The sequence below is a fragment of the Tursiops truncatus genome, chromosome 14, assembly GCF_011762595.2.
Source record: "Tursiops truncatus isolate mTurTru1 chromosome 14, mTurTru1.mat.Y, whole genome shotgun sequence".
Lineage (NCBI taxonomy): Eukaryota > Metazoa > Chordata > Mammalia > Artiodactyla > Delphinidae > Tursiops > Tursiops truncatus.
The window spans coordinates 34,897,066-34,918,455 of NC_047047.1; the positions used below are offsets into that span (position 1 = coordinate 34,897,066).

Consider the following 21,390-nt stretch of genomic DNA (forward strand, 5'->3'; position numbering starts at 1 on the left):
AGCTCGCGAGCCACAACTACTGAAGCTGGCGTGCCTAGAGCCCGTGGTCCGCAACAAGAGAAGCCACTGCAATGAGAAGCCCATGCACCGCAACGAAGAGTAGCCCCTGCTCACCGCAACTAGAGAAAGCCTGAGCACAGCAATGAAGACCCAACGCAGCCAAAAATAAAATAAATAAATTTAAAAAAATGCTTTAAATATATATACCCTTGGTTCCAGCAATTCCACTCTTGGGAGTATATGCTACAGACACAGTACACACTTGTGAAGTCATTGGTTGTTGCGGTGTTTGTACTAACAAAAGGTTAGAAACAATATAAATGTCCTACAATTATGGTACTATATCCATATACATCCATATTACATAGCCTTGAAGAAGATTAAAGCAACCTTTTTTGGTACTGATAGTGAAGTATGTTTAAGATACACCGTTAAGTGAAAAAAGAAAGATGCAGAAGCAGTGTAAAATACTATCAGTTACATTACAAAAATAAATGTAATGCATATATTAACTTTTATATATATCAAATGTATATTTATATGGAAATATTTATGAAACTGATAGCAATGTTTGCCTCCTGGGAGGTAACTAGGAGGCTAGGATGGGAGAGAAACTTATTTTCTCTTATCTATCTTTTTGTATCTTTGAATTTTGTTCCATGAGCATGCATCATCTATTAGCAAATGTTAGCCTAAAAATACCTTTAAATTCCTTTCTAAATTTACCCACATATGATAGATCTCTCTTTAATTTGTAGACGTTCCATATTTGGGATTATTATCATTTTAGAGAAGTTTACTCTGATGAAACAAAACTAAACTAAAGTAAGCTAAGCTTTTATCCTCAGCACCCTTTTATCTTAGCTCTACCTGATCTGTGAATCATCATAGAAATGCTTTGCCCAGAGGCTGCTAGAACTCTACTACCTGCATTTTAAAAAAAGGTTCTCAGTTGTTGATATATTTTTTCTCTATTCTGGGAGTAATGGCAGAGTTAAAGGTCTATTGAGTATCTACTATAAAATAATTACTTAAAGAGATTTATAACTCATCCATTTTATTTCGCACCAGACTGTCACTTAAAACAACGGCCTGTTTATCAGAATTCATATTTCCTACAATGACTTTCTATACTAGAGATGAAGTGGTTAGATTTCAAACTATTCCAGTGGGGTAATGTGCACAGAGTGCTTCTGCCTCTGTTAAAAAAGTGAAAAAACAGAGGCTGGGGGTCGGTGAGGGGTGTGCACTACAAGATTATACCAGAAATGAGCCAAATTGTTTATCTTTTCAATTCCATTGTAGGTATTTCTTTTTCTCCCCCTTTCCAGCTTTATTGAGATATAATTGACATATAACATTGTGTAAGTTTAAGGTGTACACAAGTGTTGACTTGATACCCTTACACATTGTGAAATAATGTTGTAGGTGTTTTTTATATGAGTTCAGGTAAGTTTGTGCTGTTACTCTTCAGTATAACAACAGGAATGGGTACAGGATTGACTTTGCCAGGGTGTTTTCCTCCAGAGGCCCCGGCACCGATGCCTTGTGATGAAGGTGATGATGAAGAAACAGAGGAGCAGGAGGAAGGGTATCAAACAGAAATATTGCTCGTTTACATGTATATGAGCTAATGTACGTAGAGCACTTTGCCAGAGACTGGCAGAGAAAAGGGGATCAAAATAGAATTATTATTAGAATGAGGAGAGGTTTACAATAGTCCCTGGGGTCACAAGCTGTGTTTGGGGTCGTAGAATAAGGCTGCCCATATTCCACTTTCTTAAGAACTGCCAAGTCCCTGTGCAATGTTTCCCACCTTCAGGTACCACCAAAGTGAACCACTTTCATGATTTGTACTATCTCTAGGCACCAGTTACACTATTATATGTAGGGAGTTTTTAAACCATTAATTCAAGTTAACTTTGCTCTCTGCTTTAGCTAAGTTCTGCTCAAAGCAATAATTATTCCTTTTAGGTGTCAGTGACATATGTAATATGCATATACTATTAGAATAAAATATATTATGTATATAATATTAGAATAAAAAATGCTTGTCTGTGAACCTGCTGAAAGTATCTCATGTAGCATGTCAACCCAATCACCATGTAACTGTTTGTCTTCCCATAACCTGAAGTGGACCCTGTGAGACCCTTGGCAGCTACTACACCCCTTCAGCATCCTAGATTTGGTTTGGGGTGACTGCTGCAGAAGCTGGAAGAGCATGATAATCACCTGCTACTCATCCTGCAAGGCAGATGCTTTCAGAGCAGAAAGCATTTCCAGCCCCTGGCCATGCATGATTAGACCTGCATATATTCACGTGTCTGTGTATCCGTATTCTGGTGGATGCTTCTTGCATTGCTGCTGGTCTCAGCTCAGAAATGACACTTTCCAATAAATATACTCCAGCCAGCTGTTTAAGAACAGGGTTACCTATGTGGGTAGTGAAGAAGACAAAAAGGGTGGGAGTGTTTTGGTGGAAGAGCCCCGGTTTGTGTAACCTGTCCGGTTATACGGACAGGTTATACGGAAGCCTCATTATACGGAAGAGTGAGGTTGTGGAAAACCTTATCTTTTGGAATTGGCCTAAGATATAGTGGCCTAGACTATATCATGCATAGACTTCATTTTTTTTTTTTTTTTTTTTTGCGATACGCAGGCCTCTCACTGCTCAGGCCTCTCCTGTTGCAGAGCACAGGCTCCGGACGCGTAGGCTCAGCGGCCATGGCTCACGGGCCCAGCCGCTCCGCGGCATGTGGGATCTTCCCAGACCGGGGCACGAACCCGTGTCCCCTGCATCGGCAGGCGGACTCTCAACCACTGCGCCCATAGACTTCATTTTTGTTGCGCTTCAATTTACTGCACTTCACAGGTATTGTGTTTTCTACAAATTGAAGGTTTGTGGCAACCCTACATCAAACAAGTCTATTGGTGCCATTTTCCCAACAGCATTTACTCACTTCATGTCTTTTGTCACATTTTGGTAATTCTCGAAATATTTCCAATTTTTTCCTTGTTATTATATTTGTTATGGTGATCTGTGATCAGTGATCTTTGATGTTACTATTGTCTTGGGGCACCACAAGCCACGCCCATATAAGACAGCAAACTTAATTGATAACTGTGTGGTGTTCTGAATGCTCCACCCTGCTCCCATCTCTCTCCCTCTCCTTGGGTCTTCTAATTTCAACACAACAATGTTGAAATTAGACCAATTAATAACCCTACAATAGTCTCTAAGTGTTCAAGTGAAAGGAAGAGTCACATGTTTCTCACTTTAAATCAAAAGCTAGAAACGATTAAGCTTAGTGAGGAAGGTGTGTCAAAAGTTGAGGAGACAGGCTGAAAGCTAAGCCAAGTTGTGAATGCAAAGGAAAAGTTCTTGAAGGAAATTAAAAGTGAACACACAATGATAAGAAAACAAAACAGCCTTATTGCTGATATGGAGAAAGTTTTAGTGGTCTGGACAGACGATCAAACCAGTCACAACATGCCCTTAAGCCAAAGTCTAATCCAGAGCAAGACCTTAATGCTCTTCAATTCTATGAAGGGAGAGAGGAGCGAGGAAGCTGCAGAAGAAAAGTCTGAAGCTATTAGAGGTTGGTTCATGAGGTTTAAGGAAAGAAGCCATCTCCAGAACATAAAAGTGCAGGGTGAAGCAGCAAGTGCTGACATAGAAACTGCAGCAAGTTATCGAGAAGATCCAGCTAAGATAATTAATGAAGGTGGCTACACTAAACAACAGATTTTCAGTGTGGAAGAAACAGTCTTCTATTGGAAGATATCATTTAGGACTTTCATAGTTAGAGAGGAGAAGTCGATGCCTGGTTTCAAAACTTCAAAGGACAAGCTGACTCTCTTGTTAAAGGCTAATGCAGCTGTTGACTTGAAGTCAAAGCCAGTGCTAATTTACCATTCCAAAAATCCTAGAGCCCTTATGAATTATTCTAAACCTACTCTGGCTGTGCTCTATAAATGGAATAACAAAGCCTGGTTGACAGCACATCTGTTTACTACATGGTTTTCTGAACATTTTAAGCCTACTGTTTAGACCTAGTGTTCAGAAAGAAAGATTCCTTTCAGCTCCTTGACAATGCACCTGGTCACCCAAGAGCTCTGATGGAGAGGTACAATGAGATTAATGTTTTCATGCCGCTAACACAACATCCATTCTGCAGCCCATGGATCAAGGAATAATTTCTACTTTCAAGTCTTATTATTGAAGAAATATATTTCATAAGGCTATAGCTGCCATAGATAGTGATTCCTCTAATAGATCTGGGCAAAGTCAATCGAAAACCTTCCATAAAGGACTGATCATTCTAGATGCCATTAAGAATATTTGTGATTCATGGGAAGAGGTCAAAATATCAATATTAACAGGAGTTTGGAAGAAGTTGATTCCAACCCTCATGGATGACTTTGAGGGTTCAAGACTTCAGTGGAGGAAGTAACTGCAGACGTGGTAGAAACAGCAAGAAAACTAGAATTCGAAGTGCTGCCTGAAGAGGTGAGTGAATTGCTGCAATCTCATGATAAAACTTTAACAGCTGAGGAGTTGCTTTTTATGGATAAGCAAAGAAAGTGGTTTCTTGAGGTGGAATCTACTCCTGGTGAAGATGCTGTGAAGATTGTTGAAATGACAAGAAAGGATTTAGAATATTACATAAACTTAGTTGATAAAGCAGCAGCATGGTTTGAGAGGACTGAGTCCAATTTTGAACGAAGTTCTACTCTGGGTAAAATACTATCAAACAGAATTGCATGCTACAGAGAAACCGTTTGTGAAAGGAAGAATCAATCGACGGGCCAAACTTCATTGTTGTCTCATTTTAATAAACTGACACATCTACCCCAGCCTTCAGCATCCACCACCCTGGTCAGTCAGCAGCATCAACATCGAGGCAAGACCCTCCACCAGCAAAGAGATTATGACTCTCTGAAGGCGCAGATGATGTTTAGCATTTTTTTTAGCAATAAAGTATTTTTTTTAACTTTTAATTTTATATTGGAGTATAGTTGATTAACAATGTTGTGTTAGTTTCAGGTGTACAGCAAAGTGATTCAGTTATACATATACATGTATCTATTCTTTTTCAAATTATTTTCGCATTTAATCTGTTACATAATATTAAGCAGAGTTCCCTGTGCTATACAGTAGGTCCTTGTTGGTTCTCCATTTTAAATATAGCAGTGTGTACATGTCAATCCCAAACTGCCTAATAAAGTATTTTTAAATTAAGGTATGTACGTTGTTTTTTACACATAATGTTATTGCACACTTAATAGACTACAGTGGAGCGTAAACATAACTTTTACACGCACTGAGAAACCAAAAAATTCGTGACTTGCTTTATTGGAATATTTGCTTTATTGTGGTGGTCTGGAACCAAACCAGCAATGTCTCTGAGGTGTGCCTGTATAAAATGAAAGGGTACTGTTCAAAAAATAATTGTCCGCTCACGTGTCTACCACCCAGCCTAAGAAATGGACAATTACCAGCCCCTTAAGAAGCCCCTGTGTGCCCATTTCTGAACACATCTGCCTCCCTGGCTTCTCTCGGGAACTACCTTTCCGAATTTTGTTTTGCTTTATAGTTGTAATGGTTATGTATGTGTTCCTGAATAACATAGTATTTAGTTTTATCTGCCTTTTGAACTCGAAATAGATGGAATCTTTGATGACTTGCTTTTTTCGCTCCACATTCTATTTTTGAGCCTCATCCAGTCCCTTCCCTTCTCTCCTCTTTGCAGGCCTTCAGCGCAGATCCCCTCTGGGATTCTTGCATTTATCTTCTGACCAGGCTCTCTGTTGACAGACTCTTCCCTCCAGAATTCACTGTGCAAACCACCACCAAATCCTCACCTTAAAATGGGAAGTTATATTTAAAACTTTTCTAGCAGCGTATTCAGTGGCATGAGAAATGTTTACCTTTACAAATTTTGTATAAATATATATTACAAATCACACAAAACTTTAACAGTCGCTCTCTCTGGACGGTAGGATTATAGATAGCTTAATTTTTTTCTTTGCGATATTTTTCTATTTCCCAAGTTTTCATTGGAAGCCTTGGATGCAAGGTTCTGGTCTTCCCTGCTTTTATCTTCCCAGTTCCCAGTGGTTTCTGAGGTCTGACCTGGTGAAGAGGTGGGTGTGTGGGGCACAAGAGCAGAACATGGAGCCCCCTTTCTCAATGACATGTTTGTATTCAAAGCCACAGGCTTTCTTTCCCACCCCCAGTCCAGAGCACCATTATCTCACCTGAGGCAGGGCAGCCGGGACCTTCAACCATTCTGGTAAACAGGGCCAGCATCATGGATGTACCACCTCTGCAGTCACACAGGGGCCCACACTCAGAAGGGCTTTCTGCTGCTATGCTATCTCAAAAGTCTTGATTTTATTTTTGAACCTATGTTTTGTATGTGAAATCCGATGGGACAGTGGAGTATGAGCAGAGGGCATATGCATGCATTGCACGTCTGCTGTTCTTGCTGCCCCATGAGCACAGAATTCCGGTTGTCCCACATGATTTCGAGTTCAGCAAGATGTAAGTGTATTTCATCTTTGATTAAGTTGGGGCGCTGACAGCCCTGAGAGGTCATGCTTTCCATTCAAACCAGGACTGGTTTTGAAGGTAGAAAAAGGGCCATGGTATTCTAAAGACATGAACAACCAAGGAATCTTATCGGAGCCTTTGTTTCTTTTGATACTCTCTGTATTAGCCAACCACATATCCTGAAAATGAAGACATAGGAGGAAAGGGAAATCTTAGGGCACCGCATAGTTCCTTTTCCTTTTAGTCCTTCCTCATTCAACAGTAAGTTGAAGGTAGAGGGTTGGTGGAGTGAGCACATATCAAGAAGTGAAATAAAAACAAGTGAATTAGTTTTGTGCAGCGTTTCCACTGTTCTGGTAAGAACGAAATACATAAGCACCTACAAGCTACGAAATATGAATTAGATCATTTTAGTGATTCTGCTTATAAGTTAAATGCTCTTATATTTGAATTTAAAACTGATATTTCACAATATAAAAATAAATGATAAAATTCAGGCTAATATTTTCAATTATTGTTTACTTAGAATAACATTAAATAACAAACAAAAAAAAAAGGCAAGGAAAGTTGAGAGAGAGACTGTGGGAAAACCTTTAACAGCACTTTTTTTGGGCCCCTAAAATTGTAGTTCCAAATCTATGGTTTATGTTGTCTTGCAGCTCATGAAAATCCAGGGCTTTTCTATAAAACTCTTGTCTCTGCTGTGGCTACTTAAAGGCCATTTCGACACCTGGAAGTCAAGAGAAGACTCTTTTCTCTAAATCTCTGCTGTGGAATATCCATACCCTGAGGGAACAGGCTGGGGTAGAGAAAATGTAGGAAAACCATACTTGTTCATATCTCAGAATACTGTCCCCCCTATATTAAAAACAAAAAACAGAACAACACCTAGCAACCATAAATTCGTTGAAGGCAAGGACCTTCTTTCTCTTGCGCTTAACCATAGAGCTGTCCTTTAATAGGGACTTAATAGTTGTCCTTTTCCTCAATAAATATTTGCTCATTTAAATGTAAAGTGCTCTTTCATCATGCGGTTCTCAAACACCTTCAAAGCCTCCCTATTGCCTTAACCTACAAATTGAAACTCCTAACCAGGCATTTAAGGTTCTATAATCTGGGTTCAATCTACTTTTCGAAATTCATCTCCCAAGACTCCCTAGAACTCTGTCAGTAATGGTCGCACAAATACAGAATGACTGGATTACACAGCTCCTAGGAGTTACAGAAACTACAGATGGATAAATCATTAGCCCTTTTACGGTTAGGTTTAGGTAATACATACGAGCTAACATTAATGTCCCAATATTGGGAGCCAGTGATGAGTGTTATACAGACCCTAAATGGGAGTCATTAAGATATTCAATCCCGAGAAGAGTCATCTCCTCAGGATCACATCCTGGCTTCTGCAGAAATCAGAGACCCAAAGCTAGCTGGGTCCCTTCTAGCTAGGTTAGAAGCCTGCAGCTGTTGTTTAGTCCACCGGGAAGGGTGTGGGCTGCTGGGCCTCACGTGCTGCGCTGTGAAGCTCCCTACCTGGGCTTAGGCAAGTTCCTGGACTTTAAGGACCATGAACTCATAGCCATTACTAAGTGTCAGAATTTCACATGCTAGTAATGAGCCATTAAGGAAAGCTTTGCGCAGAGACAAGCTTTTAAGGCAGTGTAACCCAAGCAGGGGCTATTCTCAGTGTACCTTGGTGGGAATCAATTGTGTTTCCAACATGCCTGCGTGGGGGAGATTCGTAACCTGACAGGGCTGGGAGAAACTTGAAGAGCCATTGCATCCATGCCCTTGTCTTTAGTTTAGAAAACTCCGAAATCTTTTAAAAAAATTACCTATCTATGCCCAAACCTGGTAACTCCTTCACTTGTTTGTCAACCCTGATTTCAGAGAGCTATTTCTGATATCTAACCTAAATCTCCACAGCTAATTATCTTTTTCCATCTCCTCCCTCTCAGTCAACTTTAAAAGGCCATTGTGTCTACTGCTTACTGACACACAGCTAATATTACAGTTACTGTTATTGTTTCATCCTTACAGTTGTTACTAGCATTGACAGCACACTAGGAGGTACAGAAAAAATACATAAGCAGGGCTTTCCTGGTGGCGCAGTGGTTGAGAGTCCGCCTGCCAATGCAGGGGACACGGGTTCGTGCCCCCGTCTGGGAAGATCCCACATGCCACGGAGTGGCTGGGCCCGTGAGACATGGCTGCTGAGCCTGCATGTCCAGAGCCTGTGCTCCGCAACGGGAGAGGCCACAACAGTGAGAGGCCCACGTACCGTCAAAAAAAAAAAAAAAACAAACAAAAAACATAAGCAAACACACTTCTAGATCAGTCTTGAAATACAGCTTTTTAAAATCTAGTAATGTTTGGGTGTTCCTGACTTGGAAATGGGGAAGTAGGCAGATGTGAGAAGCAGAGTGGCAAGGGTGTATTCTATATCTCTGACTGTGGTCACTCCTCAAGAGCCATCACTTACCTCCCACCCAGCCTGGGAAGGAAACTTAGAACCAGATAAATGTATATTAAACACGTATAGGGGAGCAGGGAGGCGATTGGGCATGGCATGGTGGTAGAAACCGTGGGGGCCTGCGAAGGAGTCCACTCCGGGGCATGGTGGGGAGGGCCTACATGAAAACTGCCACAATTTCATGTGAAAACTAGGAGGAAATATTTGAGTTGAAAATGAGTCATAACAGCACCTTCCTTATCCTTCCCTCAAAGTGCCCGGCTAAGAGCAGAAATGAAAAACATTGATGCATCCTCTAGTGAAAGACATCCCAAGGCCTGGGGCTTACACCATCTTGTTGTTTCTTACTGTTTTTTACTTATAAAACATTTTAAAGATTTATCCATGTTGCAAGATGGACACTTAGTGCATTACTTCCAATAGTTGCATGTTATTCTATGATATGTGCTACGTTTTATTTAACCTTCCGTAATGCACAGGTGATATATACTGTTTGCCAACAATATGCTGCTACTTCAATTGCTGCTGTGATGATTGTCCTCGCTTGTGTCCTTTTACGGACTTGTGCAAGAGTTTCTTAGAGGTATGTATTCCCAGGAGTGGAACTGCTGGGCCACAGGAAAACACATACTACATTTTATTACATATTTCCAGATAACTTCAAAACAGCTGTACCAGGGACTTAACTCCCAATAGCAATGCATGACAGTTCATGCTTCCTCCCATCCTAGCCAACACTTGGTGTTACCTAACTTTCACATTTTTGCCTATTTAATGGATGTAAAGAAGTGTGTTGTTGCTTTAATATGCATTTATCTGATTATAAGTGGGATTGTATATCTCTTCATCTACTTTTTAAAATTGAAGTATAGTTGGTATACAATATTATGTAAGTTACAGGTGTACAATATAGTGATTCACAATTTTTAAAGGTTATATTCCATTTATAGTTATTATAAAATATTTGCTATATTCCCATATTGTACAATATATCTCTTCATCTACTTGTTAGTCTCTCAAGCTTCCCTTCTGTAAATTTGCCTGTTCATATCCTTTGGCTATTTTTCTATTGTGTTTCCTGTTTTTTTCTTCTCAATATAATAGGAATATAATTCCTATTATATCCTAGACATTAATGTCTTCTTGGTTTGGAAACACCTCTCAGTCTATCAACTTTCTCTTAGCTGGTCTATGATGTTCTTTGTTAACCAGAAACTTTAATTTTGATATAGTCAAGTTCATCATTCTTTTGGTTTTATAGTTTATGCTTTCAGAGTCTTATTGAAGAAATCTTTTCCTATCCTAAGATTCCAAAGCTACTCTTCTGTTTTTAATTTCTATTAGCTCTATAGTTTTCCCTTTCCCTTTTAGGTTTTTTTATTCATTGAAATTTCACCTTTCCAAATGGTATGAGATATAGATGCAGCTTTACTTTTCTCCATGGTGAACCAATTTTTCCAACATTATCTATGAAACAAAACTTGTGTGTTAGGTTGGATTATTATTCCCAATCCTTCGTGTCCTCCATGCTATAGAATTATACTCCCATGCTCTTTGCCATGTGGTTTTGCAGCACCTTCTACCAATTTGTTAGACTTGGCCATGTGACTAATTTGGTCAATGAAATATTAGGAGATGGCAGCAGATGTGTTAAATGTGTTTGGGTGATGAGACTTCATCTCTTGAGCTCCTGTCATTGCCAGAATGAGGCATGTGATAAAGACCTGAACTAACCTGTGTCCTGGAGCAAAGCCCAGCTGAATTCGGCTGAGTCCAGCCAAGTCTTGACCAGACCAGATGAGATCAGCAGAGACCTGTGAGAGAGAAAAAACAATGGCTGCTATAAGCCACTGGTATTTCTGGGTTGTTCATTACATGGTATTATTACTGCAGCAATAGTTGACTATCTCTACATGATTTTCTCATAGATTTGTGATGTTACCATTATCACATACCAAGTTCTCATAGGTAAAAGTGTTGTTTCTGAGTTCTCTATTCCGTCCCACTGTTCTACATGTCTGCTACTGTGACTTATGTCATTATCTGGAAGGGTAAATTTCCCCTCTATGATTTTTGTTTTCAAAAATGACCAGATTATAATGGAATTCAATCTTCCATATGTATTTGAGAATGTTTAAATTCTTCAAATCCCATTAAAAGTTTGAATGGTTTGCACTGAGTTTATGAATACATTTAGAGATCACTGATATCTTAAGAATGTTACTCCTATCCACAGACATTATATATACCCCTATTCAGGTCTTCTTTGAAGTCTGTTAATAGCATTAACATTTTTTCCCATGAAAGTTTTGTGCATTTTTTTCTTAGGTTAATTCCCCAAAACTTTAGAGTTTTGTTGCTATTGTAAGAAGTATCTTATTTTCTAGTTTGTTAGTACTAGTATGTAAGTATACTTTTGGTTTTCATGAATTGATTTTGAATTTGGGAATCTTGCTGTATCAGGATAAGGTTTGGCTATCTGTAACACCAGGCACACACATACACAAACTAAAATAACAGTGGCGTGAATGAGATAGATGTTTATTCAAGAAGTTCCAAAGTTTGGAGGTAGACATTTTAGGGCTGGTGTTAGTATAGCAGGTGCCTTCTTTCTTGTTCTGCTATGTGTGGCTTCCATATTCAAACTCAGCTCACGGTCTAGGATGACTGCCGAAGCTCCAGCTATTGTATCTTCATTTCAGATGGCAGGAAAGAGGATGAGGCACATTCCCTCCTTTTAGGAATGTGTGCACCAGTTCTGCTTTTAACCCATTGCCTGGAACATGGCAATACTTAGCTACAAGGGAGGCTAGCAAATGTTGTCTTTATTCTGGTTGGCCTTGTGCCCTATAAAAAAAAAAGTAGTTCTTTGGAAGAAGGAGAGAAAAGCATCTCTGTCACCTTGCTGCATTCTTTTATTATTTCTAATAGCTTATTGTTTCTATAAGGTGTTTTATGTGGTTGATCATATTACTGCAAACAATCCCAATTTTATCTCTTTCCTTCTGATTCTTCTATTTAATTTCTTCTTCCTTTTATTACAAATCTTATTTTGTCAGCCAGGACTTTCAATATCATGTTAAACAGCAGTGGCAACCTTCTCTTGATCCTACACTTAAATGGAATGTGTTTAAAGTTAATCAATTTATAATATTTTGCTGTACATTTTTGGTCCTTCATAAAGTTAAGTACATTTCTTACTATTCCTAACTTTCCTGAAAGTTTTTATTATTAATAATGATGCACATTGTCGAATGATTTTTCTCTCTTATTCTTTCTGAGGTGAGTTATTTGGATAGGTTTTCTGATGTTAAATCATACTTGAATTTCTAGAATAAACCCTACTTATTATGTTTTCATGATAAATGGCTAGATAGGTAGCTAGACAGGTATATTCTAAAGAGAGGGAAATGAATATCAAGGGTTTTCCTAGTTCACTGGAGTAAGAATGTTGGATTCGGTTAGTTAATATTTAGAAATTTTTGCATTTATGTTCAGAAGCGAAATGGGCCTATTTTTAAATTGTCCATTTTCAGATTTAGGGTCTAATTCTGCTCTTTTTCTTTTTTTCCTTCTCTGCCTCCTCTTGCTCATGGTGGCGGTTTTTTTTCTTTTTTTTAAAAATATCTTTATTGGAGTATAATTGCTTTACAATAGTGTGTTAGTTTCTGCTTTATAACAAAGTGAATCAGCTATACATATACATATATCCCCATATCTCCTCCCTCTTGCATCTCCCTCCCACCCTCCCTACCCACCCCTCTAGGTGGTCACAAAGCACAGAGCTGATTTCCCTCTGCTATGCAGCTACTTCCCACTAGCTAGCTATTTTACATTTGGTAATGTGTATATGTCCATGCCACTCTCTTCGTCCCAGCTTACCCTTCCCCCTCCCCGTGTCCTCAAGTCCATTCTTTACATCTCTGTCTTTATTCCTGTCCTGCCCCTAGGTTCTTCAGAACCTTTTTTTTTTTTTTTAGATTCCATATATATGTGTTAGCATATGGTATTTGTTTTTCTCTTTCTGACTTCCTTCACTCTGTATGACAGACTCTAGGTCCATCCACCTCACTACAAATGACTCAGTTTTGTTTCTTTTTATGGCTGGGTAACATTCCATTGTATATATGTGCCACATCTTCTTTATCCATTCATCTGTCGATGGACGCTTAGGTTGCTTCCATGTCCTGGCTATTGTAAATAGAGCTGCAGTGAACATTGTGGTACATGACTCTTTTTGAATTATGGTTTTTTCAGGGTATATGCCCAGTACTGGGATTGCTGGGTCATATGGTAGTTCTATTTTTAGTTTTTTAAGGAACCTCCATACTGTTCTCCATAGTGGCTGTATCAATTTACATTCCCACCAACAGTGCAAGAGGGTTCCCTTTTCTCCACACCTTCTCCAGCATTTATTGTTTGTAGATTTTTTGATGATGGCCATTCTGACTGGTGTGAGGTGATACCTCATTGTAGTTTTGATTGGCATTTCTCTAATGATTAGTGATGTTGAGCATCCTTTCATGTGTTTGTTGGCCATCTGTATATCTTCTTTGGAGAAATGTCTGTTTAGGTCTTCTGCCCATTTTTGGATTAGGTTGTTTGTTTCTTTGATATTGAGCTGCATGAGATGCTTATAAATTTTGGAGATTAATCCTTTGTCAGTTGCTTCATTTGCAAATATTTTCTCCCATTCTGAGGGTTATCTTTTTGTCTTGTTTATGTTTTCCTTTGCTGTGCAAAAGATTTTACGTTTCATTATGTCCCATTTGTTTGTTTTTATTTCCATTTCTCTAGGAGGTGGGTCAAAAAGGATCTTGCTGTGATTTATGTCATAGAGTGTTCTGCTTATGTTTTCCTCTAAGAGTTTGATAGTGTCTGGCCTTACATTTAGGTCTTTAATCCATTTTGAGTTTATTTTTGTGTATGGTGTTAGGGAGTGTTCTAATTTCATTCTTTCACATGTAGCTGCCCAGTTTTCCCAGCACCACTTATTGAAGAGGCTGTCTTTTCTCCATTGTACATTTTTGCCTCCTTTATCAAAAATAAGGTGACCATATGTGTGTGGGTTTATCTCTGGGCTTTCTATCTTGTTCCATTGATCTATATTTCTGTTTTTGTGCCAGTACCATACTGTCTTGATTACCGTAGCTTTGTAGTATAGTCTGAAATCCAGGAGCCTGATTCCTCCAGCTCCATTTTTCTTTCTCAAGATTGCTTTGGCTATTCAGGGTCTTTTGTGTTTCCATACAAATTGTGAAATTTTTTGTTCTAGTTCTGTGAAAAATGCCAGTGGTAGTTTGATAGGGATTGCACTGAATCTGTAGATTGCTTTGGGTAGTAGAGTCATTTTCATAATGTTGATCCTTCCAATCCAAGAACATGGTATATCTCTCCATCTGTTTGTATCATCTTTAATTTCTTTCATCGGTGTCTTATAGTTTTCTTCATACAGGTCTTTTGTCTCCTTAGGTAGGTTTATTCCTAGGTATTTTATTCTTTTTGTTGCAGTGGTAAATGGGAGTGTTTCCTTAATTTCTCTTTCAGATTTTTCATCATTAGTGTATAGGAATGCAAGAGATTTCTGTGCATTAATTTTGTATCCTGCTACTTTACCAAACTCATTGATTAGCTCTAGTAGTTTTCTGGTAGCATCTTTAGGATTCTCTAAAGATTCTCTAGTATCATGTCATCTGCAAACAGTGACAGCTTTTCTTCTTTTCTGATTTGGATTCCTTTTATTTCTTTTCCTTCTCTGATTGCTGTGGCTAAAGCTTACAAAACTATGTTGAATAATAATGGTGAGAGTGCACAACCTTGTCTTGTTTCTGATCTTAGAGGAAATGGTTTCAGTTTTTTACCATTGAGAATGATGTTGGCTGTGGGTTTGTCATATATGGCCTTTATTATGTTAAGTTCCCTTTATGCCTACTTTCTGGAGGGTTTTTATCATAAATGGGTGTTGAATTTTGTCAAAAGCTTTCTCTGCATCTATTGAGATGATCATATGGTTTTTCTCCTTCAATTTGTTAATATGGTGTATCACATTGATTGATTTGCATATATTGAAGAATCTTTGCATTCCTGGGATAAACCTCACTTGATCATGGTGTATGATCCTTTTAATGTGCTGTTGGATTCTGTTTGCTAGTATTTTGTTGAGGATTTTTGCATCTTTGTTCGTCAGTGATATTGGCCTGTAGTTTTCTTTTTTTGTGACATCTTTGTCTGGTTTTGGTATCAGGGTGATGGTGGCCTCGTAGAATGAGTTTGGGAGTGTACCTCTCTGTGCTATATTTTGGAAGAGTTTGAGAAGGATAGGTGTTAGCTCTTCTCTAAACGTTTGATAGAATTCGCCTGTGAAGCCATTTGGTCCAGGGCTTTTGTTTGTTGGAAGATTTTTAATCACAGTCTCAAATTCAGTGCTTGTGATTGGTCTGTTTATATTTTCTATTTCTTCCTGGTTCAGTCTTGTGCTTTTCTAAGAATTTGTCCATTTCTTCCAGGTTGTCCATTTTATTGGCATATAGTTGCTTGTAGTAATCTCTCATGATCCTTTGTGTTTCTGCAGTGCCAGTTGTTACTTCTTGTTTTCCATTTCTAATTCTATTGATTTGAGTCTTCTCCCTTTTTTTCTTGATGAGTCTGGCTAATGGTTTATCAATTTTATCTTCTCAAATAAACAGCATTTAGTTTTATTGATCTTTGCTATTGTTTTCTTCATATCTTTTTCATTTATTTCTGATCTGATCTTTATGATTTCTTTCCTTCTGCTAACTTTGGGGTTTTTTTGTTCTTCTTTCTCTAATTGCTTTAGGTGTAAGGTTAGGTTGTTTATTTGAGATGTTTCTTGTTTCTTGAGGTAGGATTGTATTCTATAAACTTCCCTCTTAGAACTGCTTTTGTTGCATCCCATAAGTTTCGTGTCGTCGTGTTTTCATTGTCATTTGTTTCTAGGTATTTTTTGATTTTCTCTTTGATTTCTTCAGTGATCTCTTGATTATTTAGTAGCATATTATTTAGCCTCCAAGTGTTTGTATTTTTATAAACTTTTTCCTGTAATTGATATCTGGCCTTATAGCGTTGTGGTTGGAAAAGATACTTGATTTCAATTTTCTTAAATTTACTGAGGCTTGATTTGTGCCCCAAGATATGATCTATTCTGGAGACTGTTCCATGAGCACTTGAGAAGAAAGTGTATTCTGTTATTTTTGGATGGAATGTCTTATAAATATCAATTAAGTCATGGTGGGTTTTTTCTTCATTTGTTTTGTAATTTGGATTGTGAGCTAATGTTTGGGCTCTCTCTTTGGGAATGCTAATGAGACCGGGTTGAAGCCTCTATCTTCAATAAATGATGTGCTTTTGCTTCCCGGTCCATGTGGGTTGTATATAAGCTCTATGAGATAACAAAAATCTCATATAGTACTTTTTTTTTTTTTTTTGGTAACCATAATAGTTCTTAGCACATCATTAGTCTCACTCCACTGTTTAGAAAAAAAATGACAGTAACAATATAAATGTATTATCATTTGTATATTGAAATTTGCATTTTGAAATGTGATTCCCACATATAAAAAATTCTGTCTTTGTATACTTTGAAATCATAAACTAGTAAGTTTCACACATATTGTAGCTTTATACATAACATCAATTACAATGATATTTTTAAGCTTATACATTTATTTGACTTCCCCATATTTTAAGTGTTGTAGTTATAAGGTATGCCTATGGTATTTATGAAAGCCCATTTGCCAACTTCATCATTTTTTTGTTAGGGATCACCCTGCCAGTGTATAAGACAGTCCTGTGCACAAGAAATGTAGAAAGGGAAGTGATCACAAAAATGAGAGATAGAAAATATATAGGAGAAAGGAATATATGTGGAAGAAAGGAAATAGATATGTGTGAGAAAGGGAAAAAGAAGAAAGGAAGAAATAAATAAGGGTTTTTAAATTTTCAAAAGGAAGGAGTAAACAGGGGTTTTCAAAGGAAACATTTGATATTTTAATATTTATTCAAGTCACCGGGGGTATTTGCTAAAAAAACAGATGTCCAGGACCAGACTACAGAGATAATGAGTCAATAGATCTGAGAGCAGACTCAGGAATCTAGGTTGGCCTTAGACAACCATTTAAGAAATACTGGAATAGGGTGAGCACAGAATTAGAAAATGACACATGGTGGGGACTGGAGACATGCCAATAACAACTGACAAAGGAGCAACTTCTGCCACAGGATGCTCACCCTAGCTATTTGGAGATCCTCTGAAAGATACTAGTGTATGTCTAGACTCAAAATCTCTTTCTGTGTTTTCAGTACCATCCACAGTATGTAAGATAACACTCCGACCAATGATATTCACCTGAGCCATAAAATGACCTCACAGTGAAAGAAATAAGAAACAGGCTTTCTAAAAAGTATTATCAGCATTATTCTTAAATGCAGTAAAACAGCCCACACTAGAAACAGAGCTGATTTTTCTCACATGAGGGATTTAGTGTGTTTAAATTATCACAGGGTGACCTGGCTAAGGGAACATGGCCCACCTCCTGCAGATCACTATGTCCTGGGATGAGGATGCTGGCCTCCTTGCACTGACGAACTCCGAAGAAGTTTCAAAACACCGAGGGGCAACAGGTACACAATCTGGGCACTATGAGAAGTCTGCAGCCCGGTTCATTTTCTTAGGATACAGGCTGAAATCATGGAGTAGGGCTAAAATCAGAAAGAGAAGAGGTAAGTGGTGTCAGGCTGAGTGTCACAATTACAGTTTAGGGGAAGGATCCATACCTTAAAATGACAATAATCAAGGAAAGCCCCAACTGGAATAAGCCTGAAGGCTTATTGTTCACTTATTATGTCTCCTCTGAATTCCAGACCACTGTAGGTTTTAATCTTATAATTATGGGGGAAAAAAAATGATCTTGCTCACTTCAAGACCGTAAATCAACCCTAGGTCTCTCTAGTTGACTTGTCTATGGAGAATGGACTTTGGGTATTCTAAGTGGTTTTGAAAATCTTTTTTTTGTAGGTATGTGATATGTGATTTGTCTTTCCTTGGTTTCTTGGTAGGAAGCAATTGTCGTAAATTTCAAATAACGTGCAGAAATGCACCTTGTGGGAAAGAAGGTGGATTTTTGCCAGTGTATTTGCTTTTGTGGGCATCTCTGTTCAGGTTTATTAGTGATAACAGTTCCTTTCAAGTACAAGTGCGTGGAAAGTGTTAAGGTCTGTAAAATGATTACGAGACAGTAGGCAAGAAATTGAGAAAAAGCCATAGCTCCTGGGAATGAGCCGCGAGAAGATCTAGTAGTGAGTGCTCCCTAGGATTGCTGTCAGGGTACAAGGTGAGGACCGTGGGCAGAGAAGTGGGAGCGGTGCGGGAGAGAGGGCTGGAGGGAGCTAATACATATATACACGCACAAAGCCCATACAGCTTCACTCATGCCAGGTTAAGAAGTGCCTTTTCCAGAAACTCAATAAAGAAATGGTATGCATTCAGGAGCTGTTTCAACCTGTCCACACCCTACCCTGACTTCCCCAGAAAACAGGCAAGCAAGGAGGCAAATGCCATTGCCAAGCCTCCGGTCTCTGGCGTCCAGCTCCCTCAGCTCCCAGAGCACAGCCCCACAGGGCGTCACACGGAGCTGCCTCCAAGAGTGGGCACTGCACCGACCTGAGGTAAAGTTTTGATGTGATTCACTCCAAATCTGTCTGCCACTCGAGAGTGGGGTTTGGCCGCAGAGGCTCCCCGGCAGCACCAGGCAGAGGCTGAGCAGCAGCAGCAGTAACAGCCTGCAGGCTGAGTAAGGAGCCAGCCTCCGCCGCCTCCTCCTCCTGCCGGCGCGGAGTCGGCAGCACAGCCAGTCCCTATCGCTGTCACGCCGCCAGCAGCGCGGCCCCTCCGCCCCCCACTCCACCCCACCCAGCACGGCCCCAACCCTCTCACTGTTATTTGCTTGACTGACCCGAAATGGGCAGGAGGGAGGACCTGGGCGCCTGAGGGAGGGGAGGGCGTTGGCCCGCCCACTCCTTCCCCTCTGGCTCTCTGAGGCAGCTTCTCCTCCTCATTGGTCACACACTTGCGTCCATCACCTCCATGCGGCCCCGGGATTGGCAGAAGGCGCACTTCGGAGCGAGGAGGGCAGAGTGACTCCTCTGGTCTCCGGCGCCTCATCTTTCCCTCCACCCCCCTTTTCAACGTCCACCCACCTCTCCCCAGCCCCCACTCCATTCCCCCTCCCTACTCCAGTTCGCGGCAGTGTCCTTAGAAGACTCATTGGGCCAGGGGCGAAGCCAGCCGCCTATCGAGCCGCGCCGTCATTGGCCGACGCCCACGCCCGTCGGAGCGGCAGGCTTCGCCACTGGGTGGCTTCTCTCCGCTCCCCGCCCCCCCCAAAGCCTCGCCCTCTCAGTCGCCTCCTCCCCTCCCGGCTCTTCCACTGCCCCCTTTCCCCTCCCGTCCCCGCCGCGTCTCCCCTGTCCAGCTGGGCGGGGACTGCTGTACGACTCTGTAAAGTCTGTGAGTCACTGCACAACCTATCAATCCAATTAAATGTCTTGAGCGAGCCGAGCAGGCGGTGCTGCCGCCGCCGCCGCTCGCCCAGCCGCGGCCGCCCCTTCTCGCAGCGCCCCTCTGATCCATGGCTGTCTGTACTTGTTACGGTGTAACCTCCTCCTCCGCCTCCTCCGCCTCCTCCTCAGGAGCCGCTGCAACTTCCCCTCAGCCAGCCTCCTCCTCTGCTTGGGGACTGCAAAGGCATGGGATAGACCTAGAGCCACTTCTCTCTCCCCTCCAGCCCTCGCTCAATCTCCCCCTTTTAAATTAAAGTCTATTCCTCGCTCCTCGTCGTTTTAGGGATTTATTTGTCAGTCTTTTATTTCCTCTGATTTTATTTTCCCTCCCTGGGGCAGGGGGGTCGCAGGGGCCGGTGGGTTTATTTTAGGGAAGGGGCTCTTCCCCCCCCCCGTTTCTCCTTGTCCCTTTGCGGCCGTGACTTGATTTTCCTGCCCCTCTCCGCTCCCACCCCTCGAACTCAGCGTCCTGCACTCGAGTGACGCAGCGACACCCTCCGCCCACAGCCCAGACGTCCCCTCCCTCGCTGCCACCCCGACCCGTCTCGGGGCTGGACCCGGTGCCGACTTCACAGAAGGGTGAGTACCGTGTTGGGTTGGCGGAGGGGTGGGGGAGAATCTAGAAAAATGTTGTAGCCAGTCCACTCTGGGGAGGGCAGGGATCACGTTGTGGGCTGGAGGTTCCCGGTCAGGCGTGGATTTGAGGTGGCGACTGCCTCCCCCTCGCTCCCTCTTCCCCCGCCCCTCGACTCCTTATTCACCAGCCTTGCTGTATTTCTAGGTATTGCCAGACTTCCACCATCGGGGCATTATAATGCTTATAAAATGAGCTGTAATGGCATGCTTTCTTAGTGAGTGGTCATAGTCAGCGATGTGATCTGATAGACTGTATGACCTGCAAAAAGTGCAAAACGGCTAATGGGTAGGTTTTCCTCCAAATCAAAGTTAAACTTTTATTCAATAAAGGCAAAGTAAAAGATATTTCTAATTTGAATGTGTGGAGATAGACCAAGAGAAGACAGGTTGCCTTGTGGCATGGCTTACTATTTTTATTTTAAAATAGTTCTTTAGGTTCCCTTTTGAAAAAAAAAACGTGAATTCAGTATTAACGTAAAGGTTATGAAGTCTTTGAACCTGTTGGAGGAAAGCAAGGTAAGATGCAAATCCAGCTTGACACTTCATCTTTAGCTCACCTCTATTCTAGCAAGAAATTAAAGCACAGAATTTTTTATTTCTCTGTCACTGGGCACAGTGGGGTGTGCTAAGGACAAAAAGGGCTTTTTTTTCTTTTGATATCTCTCTTTTGTATACTTGATTGCTCTTGAACAAAATTTTAATTTGGTCTCTTGGTTGTTGGCTGTTCAAAAGTACACATACTTGGCCATATATGCTTTATGAGAATCTTGCCCTGTGCATCTTTAATATTTAATTTGAGATAAAACTAAAAATTATGAGAAATAGTTACTCTGAATCACCTTCTGAGGTCGCTTTTGAGAATTCAGCCTATTTAAAATGGTATTCCTCTTTTTGAATCAAGTTCTGGTCTAGTTGTCCACAAGATTCAAATTAGGCCAAACCAAACATGTTTTGAAATATTAAAGTACAGGAAAGGCCTTTTAGTAGTTCATTCTCTCCTTCTCTTTCAGACTAACCAGAATAAGTTGTTGATAAATTTAATTGTAAAGAATAGACTGTTCCTGTACTGAAATCTGCCAAGTTTCTACAGAAAGATTTCTTTTTAAAGAGGAGAAATGTGTTTATGATCAGCCAAAAGTAGTAAAGT

The 21,390-nt window shown here is 40.4% G+C and overlaps 1 protein-coding gene and 1 long non-coding RNA gene across 3 annotated transcripts in view; one reads left to right on the forward strand and one right to left on the reverse strand.

The window, feature by feature from the left end:
- The window catches only part of LOC109551187 (uncharacterized), a 93,558-nt gene extending 74,624 nt beyond the window's left edge, over positions 1-18,934 (reverse strand). Inside the window, exons 1-3 of the long non-coding RNA XR_012325674.1 lie at positions 18,709-18,934; positions 17,579-17,747; positions 10,764-10,843 (exon numbers count right to left, since the gene is read on the reverse strand). This is a non-coding gene — a long non-coding RNA (uncharacterized lncRNA). The remainder of the gene's footprint in view (positions 1-10,763; positions 10,844-17,578; positions 17,748-18,708) is intronic.
- A 643-nt stretch (positions 18,935-19,577) lies between these two features.
- The window catches only part of SERTAD2 (SERTA domain containing 2), a 113,443-nt gene continuing 111,630 nt past the window's right edge, over positions 19,578-21,390 (forward strand). The window contains exon 1 of one of the 2 annotated variants that reach the window (XM_073791305.1): positions 19,578-20,186. The gene's annotated coding sequence lies outside the window, so the exon portion shown is untranslated. The remainder of the gene's footprint in view (positions 20,187-21,390) is intronic. The other variant, XM_019942763.3, reaches the window with a different exon arrangement.